Source organism: Oenanthe melanoleuca, chromosome 4 (assembly GCF_029582105.1).
Source record: "Oenanthe melanoleuca isolate GR-GAL-2019-014 chromosome 4, OMel1.0, whole genome shotgun sequence".
Taxonomy (NCBI): Eukaryota; Metazoa; Chordata; class Aves; order Passeriformes; family Muscicapidae; genus Oenanthe; species Oenanthe melanoleuca.
Window position 1 is genome coordinate 64,204,612 of NC_079337.1, and position 15,337 is coordinate 64,219,948.

Genomic DNA, 15,337 nt, shown 5'->3' on the forward strand with positions numbered 1-15,337 from the left:
GGCGGCGCCGCCCGCAGCCAGCGCGCGGCCGGGCCCGGCCGCCCACGCTGGGCAGGGCCCGCAGCCGCCCCCCGCCGCAGGAGGAGGAGGAGGTGGAGCCCCCCGAGCCCCCCGCTCCCGACGGACTCCCCAGCGGAGACCCCGGCGTGTGCGCGCAGCTTTTGGGTGAGGAAGGGGTCCCTGCTCCACCCGCGGCACCGGGCGGGTATGCGGGGGCTTCTGGAGCATCGCAGTTGAGCAGGACACGAAGGAAGCCCTACGGACTGTTCACATCATACACAGGTTCGGGTTCGAGGGGTGACTTCGATCCATAGAAAGAGAAGGATTTCCCCGTTTCCTATCAAAGTGTCCAGCACAACTGACAAGGGTGTTGCCCACACGATCCAGGTAGATTCCCATCATCATCAGTGAAGACAAGCAGCAATTTCTCCTCGACATCATTAGAGGGTCTCACGGCTGTCAAGTGCAATTTCCATGAGGAACAGCTGCCCACACACAAAACAATGTCGGCTTGACATGCAGGTTGCTCTCTTTAAGTTTCCTTTGGGTTCTTTTCCTTTCTTTCACTGACACATGCCAAATGTGGTTAGAGTGCCTGAAATCACCTCCCCTGCTTTGGATTTTCCCTTCTACTGAACGCACACATGCCAATGGCAATTCACGATGAGTTTTTGTCTTGCAGTAATCCTGAGATCTCAAGCTTGCCACCAGATCAGCCCCAAGCGTTACTTAGAGGTCGGTCTGTGGAGCAGCTGGTCTGTTTCTGGCATTGGGTCCGGGGCTGCAGGCACACCTGGCCCTGGGTGCACTGCAGGATGCTCACCTCCCTGCCACACACATCGTTCTTCCTGAAGACTGCTCATCTGCAGCAAAGTGACCCTGCCATTCCGAGACAGCACAGCTGAAAGATGCTGAAAATCCCTCATGTGTTGTGAGTAACCTGGGAAGAACTCTTCCGAGGAGAGACTGAACATTTCAAACCAGAGGCAGCAGCTCTAGGAATTGATCGCAGACCTCTCTAGTCCCACAGACATCCTCACAGCCCTGCCCACAGTATCCAGCCCTTATCATATAATGGTTTGGTTGAAAGAGAACTTTAACACCACCTCGTTCCAACTCCCTGCCATACCTCTCATAGACCAGGTTGCTCAGAGCCCCATCCAGACTGACCTTACACCTCATTTTTCTTCTGCTGAGCTCATAAGTCCTCCATAAGACCTTGCCTTACGACCTGGTCCCCAGAAAACCAATACGTCTAGGCACAGACAGACCATCAACCCACAGTCTTCAGGCAAAGCTGCAGGTGCAGATAGACACGTAATTAAAGTTCAGCACCCCCAGAAGTCAAATTTCGGGGAAGGTGCGCCCGGCCGCGCTGCTCTGCCGGCCGCAGTGGGTCTGCTCCTCCAGCAGGGGGAACTTCCACCCCGCGCTGTGACCTGCTACAGCAGCGCTTCTGCGCCCAGCGCCGGAATTTTGGGTTACAGACGGGCTGGGAGCCACAGCTGCAGGTATGGGGCCACCACACTCTCTTTCCCCAGGGGCTGTAAGGGTCGAGAGCAGCAGCATCGCTCCAGCCAGCACTGACTGCTGTACAGGCACCACAAAGGCAGAGCTGGGTGGTGCGCTGCAGTGAGCAAGTGTAAATTAGCCGTCCTCTCCAGGCATGCTTGCTCTAAGCGAGAACTGCCTTCTCTCCAAAAGAAGTCATTAGGTCACCCAGCCCAAATTCTTAAAGCAGTGAATCATCCTGTGGCTGTCTTGCTTGTATATTGTAGCCAAATAAGTACTTGGAAATCTGTTATCCGAGATTTTTCCTGTGTCAGGATTATTTAGCGTGAGCTTTTAGACTGCATGTTGGCAGACAATTCAAAACATTGTTACAGTTAATGATGGGATATTATCACGTACAAGTACAAGGCACAGATCTCTCTGCAAGAATATTTGTGTTATCACCACAGCACACAAAACTTGCCACTTAGTATTTGCTGCATACTTCAAGCATAGTACTTGCTGCATATTTCCTGGACCAACAAGAAAAAATATTGGATCGTAAAGGCAGATAATACAGAGGACAACACTCAAAGCTGCAGCAAAACGTTTTAGTGCTCAAATCATAACTCAGCCTCATGTCCCCTTGATTCGCCCCAAGGTTGAGCTGAGTGACCTCAGAGACTGACAAGGGGAGGTGGGTATTTGGGGGATCGCTCCTCCTAACGCGTACATTCAGCACTTTTACACAGCACAATCTGTGGTTAAATTTCATGCATATTCATTACATTCCTTGAGATAGGAGTGGTCATACAGATTACTTCTCAGAAATCATTAATAGCATTAGCATATGTGACACGCAAGGCAGTGTACTCTCGTGGTCGCACTGAAGAAGGCTCCGAGTCTTCCTCGGGGGTCGTTCCGATGAAGACTGGCAGTCTTCCTCACTCTGCCCTTTTCACCTTTCTTTCTGAAGCATGTGCCGTCCTTCACTAGCTGGTTCAGCGTTTTTTGCTGACAGTAGGTTTTGCTTCTCTTATCTTGGCAAGGTGCATTCTGTTTCTCTTTTCTTGACAAGATTAAGGTGCATCCTGCTTCTAAGGCTTGTGATTAATATTTGTTGACTCTTAATGGTTAACTCATCCTTACATGAGTAAACTACTCATCAATTCCTTTCACTCTTGCCTCCTTCCAGCCTCTTCTAGCTCACCATTTTCACTGCAATTGCTGCCAGTTGCCATCGCTGCTGACCCCACTGCTCTTTTCTGGGCAGCAAACATCAAAAAGTTTAGAGGATTTTTTTTTTTTTTCTGGCTGGCAGCAATCTCTGATAGGGGTAAGTAGGACATGGACCCTTCTCGTGCTGCTGGTCAGTACACAACTGTCACAATCACCACCCGATGACTGATCTTAAGCCTCAAATATACACAGATAGTTAACAAGGTAGTCTGGTGATGGCAAACCTAAGGAGCCTGACCGCGAATGCAGGGAGCGTTACTGAAACATCTGTTTAGTAAACAGAGAGTGAAGGAGAGAAATTCAGCTCCACGGAGTCACCAGTGGAAGGGTGACAATGCCCCCTACCTACTCCTCATGCACTCCTCATGAGTCTTAGGACAAGTCACACTGCTCTGTGCCTATGAGCTCTGCATGTGACATCCCAAGCGTTCTGGAAAGAGGCTTTGCTTGAAGAATGCCTTCCCTTTGCTGTTAAACCACCTCATCCAGGCTATAAAAAGCCAAACCAAACTGAACCAGCCAAAAGATTCACAAAAAACAGAGACAAAAGAAGAGTTAAAGCGTAGGAACAGATATGAATTCATTTATACAGCCAGCTCAGCAGAAATGTCATCCAATGCTTGTGGAACATCTTGGAACTGCTTTAGCAGTAGAAGGTTTGGCAGTGAAAAATCCTACACAGATTGCACCATTAGATGGTCTGATTTCTGTTCCCCAAATTATAAAATAAATCAGCTTTGTTACTGAAGGCAGAGCCACCACCCTTGCCCTAAATACTATGTAGTCTTCTCCTAGCAACTACTTTTCCTGAGAAGTTCACAGCCATGGAAAAGTCAGATCCCCCAAGAGCTCTACTATAATCAGACTAACTATAATCTACTAACTCATTCCTCTCTGCCCAGGGAAAGAGGATCTCTGCCTCACAGCTGAACAACAACTGCCAAGCCAGGGCTTCTTAGAACAAAAGCGTCACTGACATACATGCACAGGGCACTCTGTTACCAAATGCAGAAAAGGTCAGGAAGTAGCAAGTGCAGACAACTCTTGTGTCCTCCAATGAATCAAACCTACACCAGAGGCATTTAAGAACAGCTGAAGTGCAGACAACCCAGCCAAGAAATGTACCCAGGAATAGAGAAAAATATCAGACAGAAAAACTGTGCTAGTTGGCTGCTGAAGTTCATGTGGCAAAATCAAAAATTAATATAAAAATAAATAAACTACACATAACCATAGTGCACACACATATCATGCAGTATTCTTACAGCACATAAAAAGTATCAGGAGAAGATAGATAGTTTGATCAGGAATAAATATTCTGCATCCCATCAAGGAATGCACATACATACATACATAGATACATATACTTAGGCTTTTGAGAGAGAAATGTTTGGTGTTCCACCCACTGGAACAGAATGGGTAATTCCTTGCAGTTATCTCCTGACTTCTACTTGGGAAGCAAAACTAAAGAAACAAATAGATTAAAATCTAATGGGGTAACATGGACAGTTAGAGCAAAATTCCCAGAAGAATGCATCTCCTGAACACAGTAATGAAAAATACCCATTTCTGAAATGATAGCTTTACTAACAAATACAGAGTAGACAGGAAAAGGTTAATCCTACCCATTGTTAAAGCGTGGGGAGACATTCAGCATTTCCTGGCTGCTATTTCCATCTTTATTATTGAATTAACTGCTTCAGAGCTATGGCCATTAGCAAAGAGAGATTAAGAAATGCTTACTTTGTCTCAAAAGTGGTGTGGTCTGGCATTTACACTGGGAATTGTGATTTCTGAGAAACACTCTTAATTTCAGTGACTCATACCAGAGCTGAGGGAAAACATGGAGACCAGCATATCTGAGTGTATCATTTGGCTTTAGGTAACCACAATGGGAGGGCTTAGCCTCAATTATCCAAAGACAAAACTCAGCAGCACAGAGCTCAGTCACTGATAGTCAGTATCTCAGATATTAAGCTCATGCAATTGCCATGCCAAGCTTCTGTGGATGATGCACTAGAGAAGGTTTCTCTTTGAATCTGCTTGTGTGTGTCCCTCTGGGTCCTTATAATCAGCTATCTCCAGGAAGGAGATACTGAGATGTACAGAGTTTTGGTTTGATCCTTGCATTCCTTACATTCAGTCCTTACATTCTTGATCTTGAAGGATGGATTGTTTTGAATTTTATTTCTGTGTAGTGTTTAACGATGGTAACAATAGTGAATGTATTGAAGGATGACCATGTTCTTGACCTGAAAGCAGACACAGAGAGAAAGGAGGCAGGCAATTAACTGCCAGTGTGAACATGGTGTTTGCTCAAGAGAGATATTGAGAGAAATGTGGTCAGTGCACGGCCTTGAGGTTTCACTGAGGCGCCACGCCATGCAAAGGGGAATGCAAACGATAACAAGAAGCTGTAAATAATGAAAGGGGCCCCTCTGATGACCAGAAGAGAGGTTTCCTTCAAGGAAACAGAAAAGGAATGTGCAGGAGGCTATCCATAGCCCTAAGTATGCCAGGAGAATGCTGCAGACTGGTCTTGGCAGTTTCTAGAGACTGTCTTCACAGACTGATGTAATATAAGAATTTAAGGCAGTAAGAGAGGAAAAGTGGACTTCTTCACCACCACTTGCTGAATTACCTTTAACCAACTAATTTGGTATCATTTGTATAAATACAACTTAATGGTAAGTTTTAATAAAAAGCTGCTATTGACCTTCAGGATCAGTTTAAATCCCAGCACAAACCAGGATATGGTTTCAATTCTGTGTAGAGCCCAAGGGAGGCAGATGGAAATGAGCTGCCCTGGCACAGCTGGCAAAGATGCCTTCCCATAGGAGCTGCTCAGAGGTACTTGCAGGTGAGCAGCAACCTTGCTGTGAGTGTTCTCATTTCTCCAGGGCTTTTCTCAGAGTGCTGCCAGGATTTTCCTCTTCCTCCTGTACACCAGAATACACCTGCATCTCCCATGTGTGTCCTGTTCTGCTCCTCTCAGGGTGTGTAAACCACCCACTGCCTTACAACTGTTTTATCCTCAGTTACAAATGCAAAGAGAAATGCCAAGTGCCAAAGCAGAGAGCATATTAAAGACACTAACTCTCATGCACTGTAAATTCATGAACATGAAATTCCACCACACTAGTCTACTTTCAGTTTTACTCCATTCTGCAAAAAGTAAAAAGGATAATAGGGCAAAGAGGCCTCTTTTCATGGACAAGTTATATAACTAAATTTTTTCTCTGCAGTCAGGATATATGAAAAACTTGCAGCATCATCCTGCTTCTCTCCCTCTCGATATGTGGCAATAGGAACAAGAATTATTCATCTTCCCAGGTACAAAAAAGACTATGTTCTAAAACTGAAACAGAAAAAGCACTAATATCCAAACCAAACAATTACAGGCTTCAGGGAAAGAAAGAAAAAAAAAAAAAAAAAAAAAAAAAAAAAAAGACAAAGGAAAACTATATCTCTTGTGATAAGACTTTTCAAGTTACCTTCTACAGGCTATTTATAGAGGCCTCCCATCCCTATAAACTTTACTCCCTTCTAAAGCCTTACAATATCTCAGTTTAATGCCACTATTAATGAGATCAGATAATGGTTCCTTGGCTTGGTACCTGCTTACAGCTCACAGAGGTCAAAGTGAGTGCTGTGGGCATTGCATATAGAGAGCTCCTAACACTTTATATGGCTACTGAAAGTATTCTAACACATTTTTGAACCATGCATGCTTGACTGAGGAAAGCAATAGTAGTTTTTTCCCACAAAAAGTGATTCACTACATCTGCTTAGCACAAGGTTTGAAAAGGTTACACCTGAAAGTGGAAATTTGGACTCCTAGCACTCTATATTTCAATATCACAATGTACTCTAATGAAGAGGAAAAAAAAAAAAAAAACAACAAGAAAATTGCTTTAAAAAATCAGCATCATTTTAAAATAGAATTTGTGCTCAACCCCCATTTTCCAAATCAGTCCCCAGCCAGAAAACTGCAAGTTCCAACCTCTCTAGCTGCTAAACAAAGAATTTGCATATACATGCTCTCCCTCCATACTCCAGTAAGAGACTCATAATTGCAATGCATGCAAGGTGATACAGTGTTTTCTGTGCTCCCTTCTCCCTCAGTCACCAGCCCAGCCATCTTCTGTTGGAAATGCCTTCCAGATCTCTAAGAGCCTAGAGATTCTGCCACTGAAATAAAATGGACAAAATACAGCCAGTGAACAGCACTACCAACAGCAGTGAAGGTGTATCTCTATCCCATGGAAAGTGTGTCAGGACATCATACAGTCCCCCAGAACTATCCTGACACCAGCCAGGGTGCTGCTGATAAAGGTGTTGCTGTAGCAACACAGAGCTTACTCTGAGGCAGCTACACAGGAATGTCTTCAGGAGCCCTGGGGATGATTTTCAGCTCATGCCAAGCTCCATGCTGCTGATGCTACACCTGACTTTGTACAACAACTGAGTTACAAGTAGCCCATGGAGGCCATTGTGTCCAACTTTCAGCTCAAATCAGGGCCAGTTTTGAGCCTGAATTACACTGGGGAGGACCTCATCTCCATTAATACTTTATAATATTTTATAAAGTAGTCTAGATGTGAATTTGTGACCTGTAGCAGTAACAGTGTGGTGAAAGATGAGACAGTTTTACCCTTATGAGAACTCTGTAAAACTGGTGTAGTAGGCAGAGATCTGAAGCTGTCAGCACTGGAGCTATTTCATCTGGTGCCAGAAGCACAGCAGCTACCAGAGCACTGTGCAACAGGTTGTGTTACAACCTCTTAGGTCAAGACATTGTTCCTTTGGGTAGAAAATTGGTTCTGCAAAAGTCAAGTGCATTCCTTCTATTGACTACAGGCAAGAGGATTTCAAACCTTGGCTTTGGGTTAAACACACATGGTGGGCAGCTGCAGCCACTACTTAAGAGTTAATCCCTGTAATATCCTTTGTTAATCTAACTACAATGATCAAGTAGCATGGAACATACTCAATATGGGCAGAGAGTATATGTTAGATTAACAGGATTACCTGCTGATGAGGGGAATACTACCCTGTATTTATTCAGCACTTCTCTGAAGAACAGAAGGTACTTTTCAAAGGTGGGTAAATATTTGTTAGTCCCAGAAGTGAAAATGTAAGTGCAAAGAGGTTAAGTAATAACACCAGTTCCACACAGTGAATCAGTACCACTCTTCCCAGACATGCTTTAACACAGCATTCCTTGAGCCATAGGTTGGTACAACCTGCTCATAAAGTCTTAACAATCACAGCACATCCTGTTCTCCCATGTTAACAGGCTTCTATAAAAAAAAACATTTCTATGGCTAGTTAAAGCTCCATTTTCACTACTTACATTTTGCTGACTTTGAAAAAGTTTACACAAATACATTTGGGGAGCAAAAAAGCCTACAGTACTTTCCTTTGCACTGTAGTGTTTCTAACACACTGCTATGGAATAGTCAAATGTAAATATTCTCAACCATCTGTAACTTTTATATGTATCTTTTATAGCTTGTGGTCATGATTATTTTGCACTCTTTGTGTATAAACAATACATGTGTTTAAAAGAGTCTGATAAAATAATGAACTTGAAGAAGAAAGTTTTCATTTTTCCCCCTCTTTAAAAGATCCTTTACAATCCCAACCAGTTCCTGTGGTTCCTGTCTATAGACATTATTCTTCTAATGATCATAAGGTCACCTGTACCACAGGAAATCTGTGAGAGCTGAGCATACACTGTACTCCTTATTAGCTCATTAGTGCCCCATACCAGCATTCATTGCAGTAGCTTCTGACAAAGAAAAAAGCCCCAGAACTCCATGCCTGCCTAATTTGGGCAATGATGTGTAAACCAGAGTAGCACAGACACCACCCCACTTCATGTTTGTATCTAGTTCAGCATTTACTCCAGCAGAAGGGGTAGAACATAAGTCAGTAATTAGAGACCTCTACAGAAAATGAGGAAAATCAGACATCTCTGAGGGATAATTTGTCCCACTTATACTAGACATCTATTTTAGTATGAATCTCCTTCTGGAGATGCTTCTCTTCACTCCCTGCAGAGTAGGCTTAGACAATGCCTGCTGGTGGATGAAGTTCATTAAGTGCATATTTTCTGCGCTGGCAGATTGTGACCTACATGTTATACAAAGTGAGTTACATCCAACCTCTGCTGCAACCAGAGGCACAATGCTAATCATCTCATGGAGTGAGTCAGGGAACCCAACACCTGACATACAACCATGCCTGCTAAAATTCAGTCTCCAATGATCTCGTATTTTTTTTTCCCAATACCACATATAAAAAATCATTTTCAGCCTTGCTAATTATATCAATCACCTTGAATATTTTCCTACTTGCTGTTGAAACAAATCCATCTACAGTTACCCCAACCTGTAGACATACAGGCTTTAAGCTACTCCTCATTGTTTATGTGTCCAAGTTTGTTGGACAACAGACACATCCTGGAGTAACTTTGGTGTGTTTCTTATATTCTCATTAGAAAATTGCAACTGTAAATTTTATTATGTGATAAACTGTGCACAGGAAATAAGAGTAAAAAGCAGCAATATAAATCTATACTGCAGCAGGAATTCCCCTGCATAGGAAACTGGAAAATGTCATTTCCATTTTTGAGAAAACAGCAATTATGCTATTTAGGGCAGTAGATACCGGGAAGCAGGAAAAGTTCAAATTTGCCTTCTTATACTTTCCAGAAGAGATGAGAGACAGGACAGATTGCAATCTTCCTCTTACAAGAAGACAAGGCTGACATATGATCTCTCAAATCAGTGGATGAAATTCCTAGTTTCACTGGAGTTAGGAATCTGCTTTAGAATCACTGTTTTAATTTTAGGCACAAGCCTCTACCATCAAAGCCTAGAGTTTGGAGACCAGCCATTAGTCTCTGACAGCTGTGAAGAGAGACCAGGGAAAAGATGCTCTAAAGTTTCACTGGCATGTAGTTGACTTGGAGAACTTTACAGAGAGGAGTAGAAAATCACTAAGCGGTTTACAATGACAAATACAGTGAGTGGTACAATTACCAATGCTCAGCCTGGAGTCCACTGCAATCCCAGTTCCAGAACTGCCCAGTGCCCCCTCCTCCCGGGCTGGGACCTCTGCACACAGCAGGAGAGCTGACACTGAGAGAACAACAGGAACAATCTGTAACCTACAGCTGTGACTATTTTTAAGCAATACTGTTACATTTGCTCTAAGCTACAGAGAAATTATAATGTCTATTTCCAATTTCTGGACGGAGGGTATTGGTGGGGTGGGAGCCAGTTTGATGGAACTGGGGTGTCAGCTGCTCTGATTCTGCTATGAATATATTTTACCCAAAATTTAAACTCTCACATATTATTTCTTGCATTTCCCCTTTGTCTAAAACAGATGAGTCAATCCCAATTTAATATTAAATATCTTCTGGGAGAAATTCTTAGCAGCTGCTTCACAATCATGATTTTTTTCTTCTCTGACATTAAGGGAGCATAAAGACTTATTAAAATTTAACAGGGAAAGTAAATTTGAAGGTTAAAATAATGTTTAATTAGTATCTATAATACTCATCATCTTTCAGCTGCACAACACAAAGCAATTCATAAGAATGATTATTGTTATCCCCATTTACAGATAAATGAGGTGAATTAAATGATCTGCCTTATGACACACTTAGTGTTAGATTCCAGATCTGGCTCCCAGTTCTGTATTCTACCAACTAGGTCACATTTAGCAATATACAACTTTTAAATATTCCCAGTTCTATAGTCACCAATATCTGGTATCTTATTTTTTTTTTTTAATTTTTTTTTTTTAAGATTCAGTGATACATTACTTGAGCTTTGTTAACAATATATAAGAACAATATACAGAATTTAAAAAAAAAAAAAAAAAAAAAAAAAGAATTATTTCTCAGTTGACCTTTGATGTGAAAAGTTACTGCATTTTTTCACTGGAATCAATTACTGCAGTATCAGGTAAACCATACAATATATCCATTCCTCCAGTTCAAGGGCGAGCTGGTAAGTGACAGGACAGAAGAACTAGAGCCAAGAGAGCTGGTGTTCTCTGCAGGGGGTGGAAGGATTTGCAGTCCATCAATAAGATTCATGCACGTACAACCACCCACTGAGATCACTCTCCAGTGTGTCCTCCCTCCAGTCAAAAGGCTGAGCCTCTTTTTAAATGAATACACATTCAAGAACAGTCAAAGTTCTTATCCAAATTGCACACATTTGTAACTCGAGGATCAGTACTTCTCAAATATTCACTATTCTGTAAAAAACTGCATTAAATTACAGAGGCTAAAAACAACTTCCAAGATGTGGATTTCAATAATCATAAGCAGCAGTGTGAATTTAGTTCAAATGTTCTTAGAAAAGTACATAGCAGGGTAGTTCAAAATCAGAACAATTTCTATCCCCAGTCTAGGACTCACTGACCTGACACCTGAACATGCCCAGCAGCCCAAGCTGCTGAAATCTGTCAGATCCACAAGAGAAAGGTAAGTTTTCTCCCAAGGGAAGATACTCTATCACAAAACACATCTGTCTAAAATAAAGAGCAGGAGGGACTTGAAACAAGCTCTAAGGATCTCTCTGGCACTGGCAGGAAATGGTGCAAAGTCTAACACAAAATCTTTTCCAAAGCCAGGTTATATTGTTTCAATGAGGGAAGACCCTGGACATTATTAAGTAGCAAAATATAAGTAACATGATCTGTTCGCAGTTTTGGTATGAGGCTTCTGGAGGTTTGGCTAATTAACAGAGAACAACTTTCCCTCAGATCCTCAAACAATGTTGCTTAAAGTTCACTCTATGTCTTTACCCACCTTTCACTGTCTCCTTTTGTACATCACCAAGACATTCCTGGAGGTTTCTACCACGCGGTTCAAATATATCCATGCAGATAATATTGATTTGTATCCTTTTATTAAAGAAACCCTCTGAATTATTAACAGATAATGTATTAATACCTGAGGGGAAAGGGTTTTCTTCTTCCACAACATGCCTTCTTCCTCTGAAGCAGTCAAGGAAAAACAAAACCAGCATGGAATTACTCACCACACTTTATGTTTGATGTTTGTTAGTGGTTACTTTGTAAAGATTATTGCATCACTCTATCTATAAATACTAATTTAACTTTAGAATTAAGCTGCAAAATTTAATATCTAATTCAAATCCCCAGATAATACTTAACACACAATTAAATAATTAAATGTTAAATTAATAGTCAATTAAAATTTAATAATTGATCCTGATTTATTATCCTAAGAGTCCTCTAATGATTTCCTGTTTCTACAGTTGGGGAAAAAAAAATTGAAGTCCCACTAACTCATCACTAGCAAAAGACAGTCCCCACTGCAGAACATGTATGGGAGTGGAAAAGAGCAGGTCAGCATTTCTCATGGAGTTTTTCCTTCAGCAAGTAAACTTAATTGCATAAAATTAAAATGTACTTTGTATCAAGATATGTGCTTCCTTCAGCTTCAGACACTGAGAAAATATTAATTAATGTAAGACATGAATTATTTCAACTTATGGTAAAGAGATAATCACTGAAAAAAGGACCTGGAACCAGTCCTGCCGCTCCTGCAAAGCTGATTCAGGTGAGGAGTGCTGAGGTAAGGAGGCTGTACCTGAGTAAGGAGCTCCTACAGGCTTTTATCTTTTCCTGCTATAACTAGAGCTAGATTGGATATGGGCACTGACTGATCTACATTAGCTACATAGGGAGTAACTTACATCAGTTTGGTGCTACTGAATAAGAAAGTTTCTGGTAGTTTTTGCTCAATCCTTAGCACCACATCTCAAGACATACTGGAGAAATGTGCTAATAGGTCATCTCCCAAAGCCCTGCATCCAGTTCATAGAATATTCTGGGTTGGAAGGGACCCACAAGGATCACCAAGTGTAGCCCTTAAGTGAATGTCCCATACAGGGATCAAACCCACAGCCCTGCTGGTATTGGCACCATGCTATCAGCACAGCTGGTGGTTTCATAGCCTGGCCATAAGTACTTCCAACTTTAATTCCATGTCCTTACACCTCCACCATGAATCACTATAACATAAAGGACTCCATGTTCCACTTCTATGCTTGCACAGCCCCATTTTTGGAGGGCCTTTGATTGAGAATGGAGACCCTTAAATATTGCCACAGCAGAGATTTTTAAAACCAGTCCACAACATAATCTAATCATTGCTTGTTGTAGCTGCACACACATTTGTAGGCTTAACCTGGAAATGCAGGAGAGCCCTGAAAAACAATCTTCTCCGTCAGATGGAAAACATCTTTGGAGAACATGGTGCAAGGACACATGTTACCTACAGCCCCTTCTCTGACTGAAACGTCCCTTTCTTGTAAAGTATCTGTGACATCAAACATTTCTAGGTAGTGGGAGGCCAATTTTCAAGCACAAATATTTGAATAGCACATCCAGATTTTATATGCAGAGAGGTAGGCGTAAATGCCTGACTGTGCAATTGTTTAGGCATAAAATTGGCTATTGAGTTTTATTGCTAAATTCCAATTTAAACTGAACCGTTAAATTCAAATAATTAAATTCAAACCTCAAAGCCTCTTCTGCTTTTTCCCTAGTGATACCCCGCACAAGAGAAATTTTCTGTTACTTAATGGTGGTTGAAAGGAAGAATTTATTCAAGTGTGTTCTGAAGTTACTGTTTAAAGAGCTCCTGTTTGCAGAGATTACTCCTTTCTCATGTAGGAGCTAAAGGCTTACCTATTACCAGTTCAACTCAGTAGGTAGGGCCAGCTGGAGAAAAAATATGGTCAAGACTTCTTGCAGGCAGAAGAACAGGCTGAAACCCACTGTTTGGAAGTTTAATCAGTTCTGCTTATTACTCTTTTGTTTTCCAGGTACTTTAGCAGACATTGTGTTTTCCAGAGTGGGACAGTTGCACCTGTACCATTAACATAGGGTTAGCCTGAAACTTATTTATGAACATTTTGATGTTTCTCTTGACACACTGAAGGTGGGCATATACACACAAAATATTTCTAACAGACATTTGTTTTTGTGGAGACTATTACAAGTGGTGATAAAATAACTAGTTAAGAAAAACAATGTTTTTTTCCTGTATTCTATGGTTGTAATACTGAGAAACAAGTTCTTAAACGATGCAGCAAATTCAGACATGTTTAGAGTAATAATTTAAAATTTTATGTATTTCACTTTTTGACTCAAGACTTTACTCGTTACCTTTAATTTATAACTTTTAAAGAAGCTAGATAATTTAAGAAAGATATTTGATCCATATTTAATTTCAAGAAATTAAGAATTCTAGGGAAGGGGAGTAAGTAGCTTATTACCTTCTCTGAAAAGAAAAACATCTTCAGTTTCTACTGAAGTTTCTGTTGGCTTCTACTTAGCCCCTAGGGTTTGAATACCTCTAGTCTTTCAGGACTTTGAAAGCTTTTTTATACCTGGATGACTGAGTTTTGTCCAGGCTTCTGTCAACTTGTGCTCTGCCTGCTTCCTCATCCTCTCTTCTGGTCTCTGTCAATTAATTTTATTTATGTACATTCAGAATGCTGTTTTTGATCACATAATCTTTTAGCATCCTTTCCTATGTAAGCTCATTTTCAAGGGCATTTGTGGATTGTGTCACCCTGTACTCTCAGCCTTCTAGGCCAGGACCTACTCAAAACATTAAATTTTAAAACAGCTTTGACCAACCTCCATGCCACTCTTTGCATGTGGGAGCTGCTCATTCACTAAACTCATGTTGTTGACGTTCAAATCTCTCCTTAAAGCCTTCCTTTATTCTGATGCTAATGGGGAAAAAAAAATACTATTAGGCAACTGGAGTGTTACCAACAGCTTGATCTATTGCATTGACCAATATTGCTTCATTATAACCTGACATCCCTCTTCCTGCATGTATTAATCATCTACTCTTTGAGGCAAAGTGTTCTCTCTGCAGAAATTCTAAGGGCTTTAAATAATTAGGTTATGCAAAACCTACATGGTGTGCTGTATCAATTGTACAGCCACTGCTATACAAACATAAAGTCTACACGATGAAACAAATAATTTGGTAGTTTCACATCTAGCTTGGTTTATTTGACATCAGAAATTCAACCTTGCAGGTCTGGTTTATATAGTAAATATTCAAATCTTAGAAGCAAACATACCTGTTTTTTCTTTCAGTGCCAGCTAATGAGTGGCTCTTCAGACTGTACATGGTTGCTGATCTACCATCCTTACACTACTCACTTTTATTTCTTCTGTTTCTCCCTGCTGAAAATTGTAGCAATTACTAAGTTCATCTCATTGATAGAAATCATTGGAGATTCCCTACAGTTGCCAAAGAAATTGGGCTGTCTGATTTCCATGGAGTAGAGAGCAATTTCCTCATCACCTAAGGAATTTTTTGCGCCTTTTGATTTCATACACGAACGTGTTTGTTTAAATGTAGTAGGCAAATGATCAGTGGAGGCAAATTGGTGGGAAAGGCTTTAAAAATACATTTACTCTAAGTGTGGAAATGGATTCTAGGAGAAAATGGAGGATGACACTACAATACGACAGGAATACCACACTCCTCTCTGATGGGGGTTTTTGGAGCTCAGACACCTCT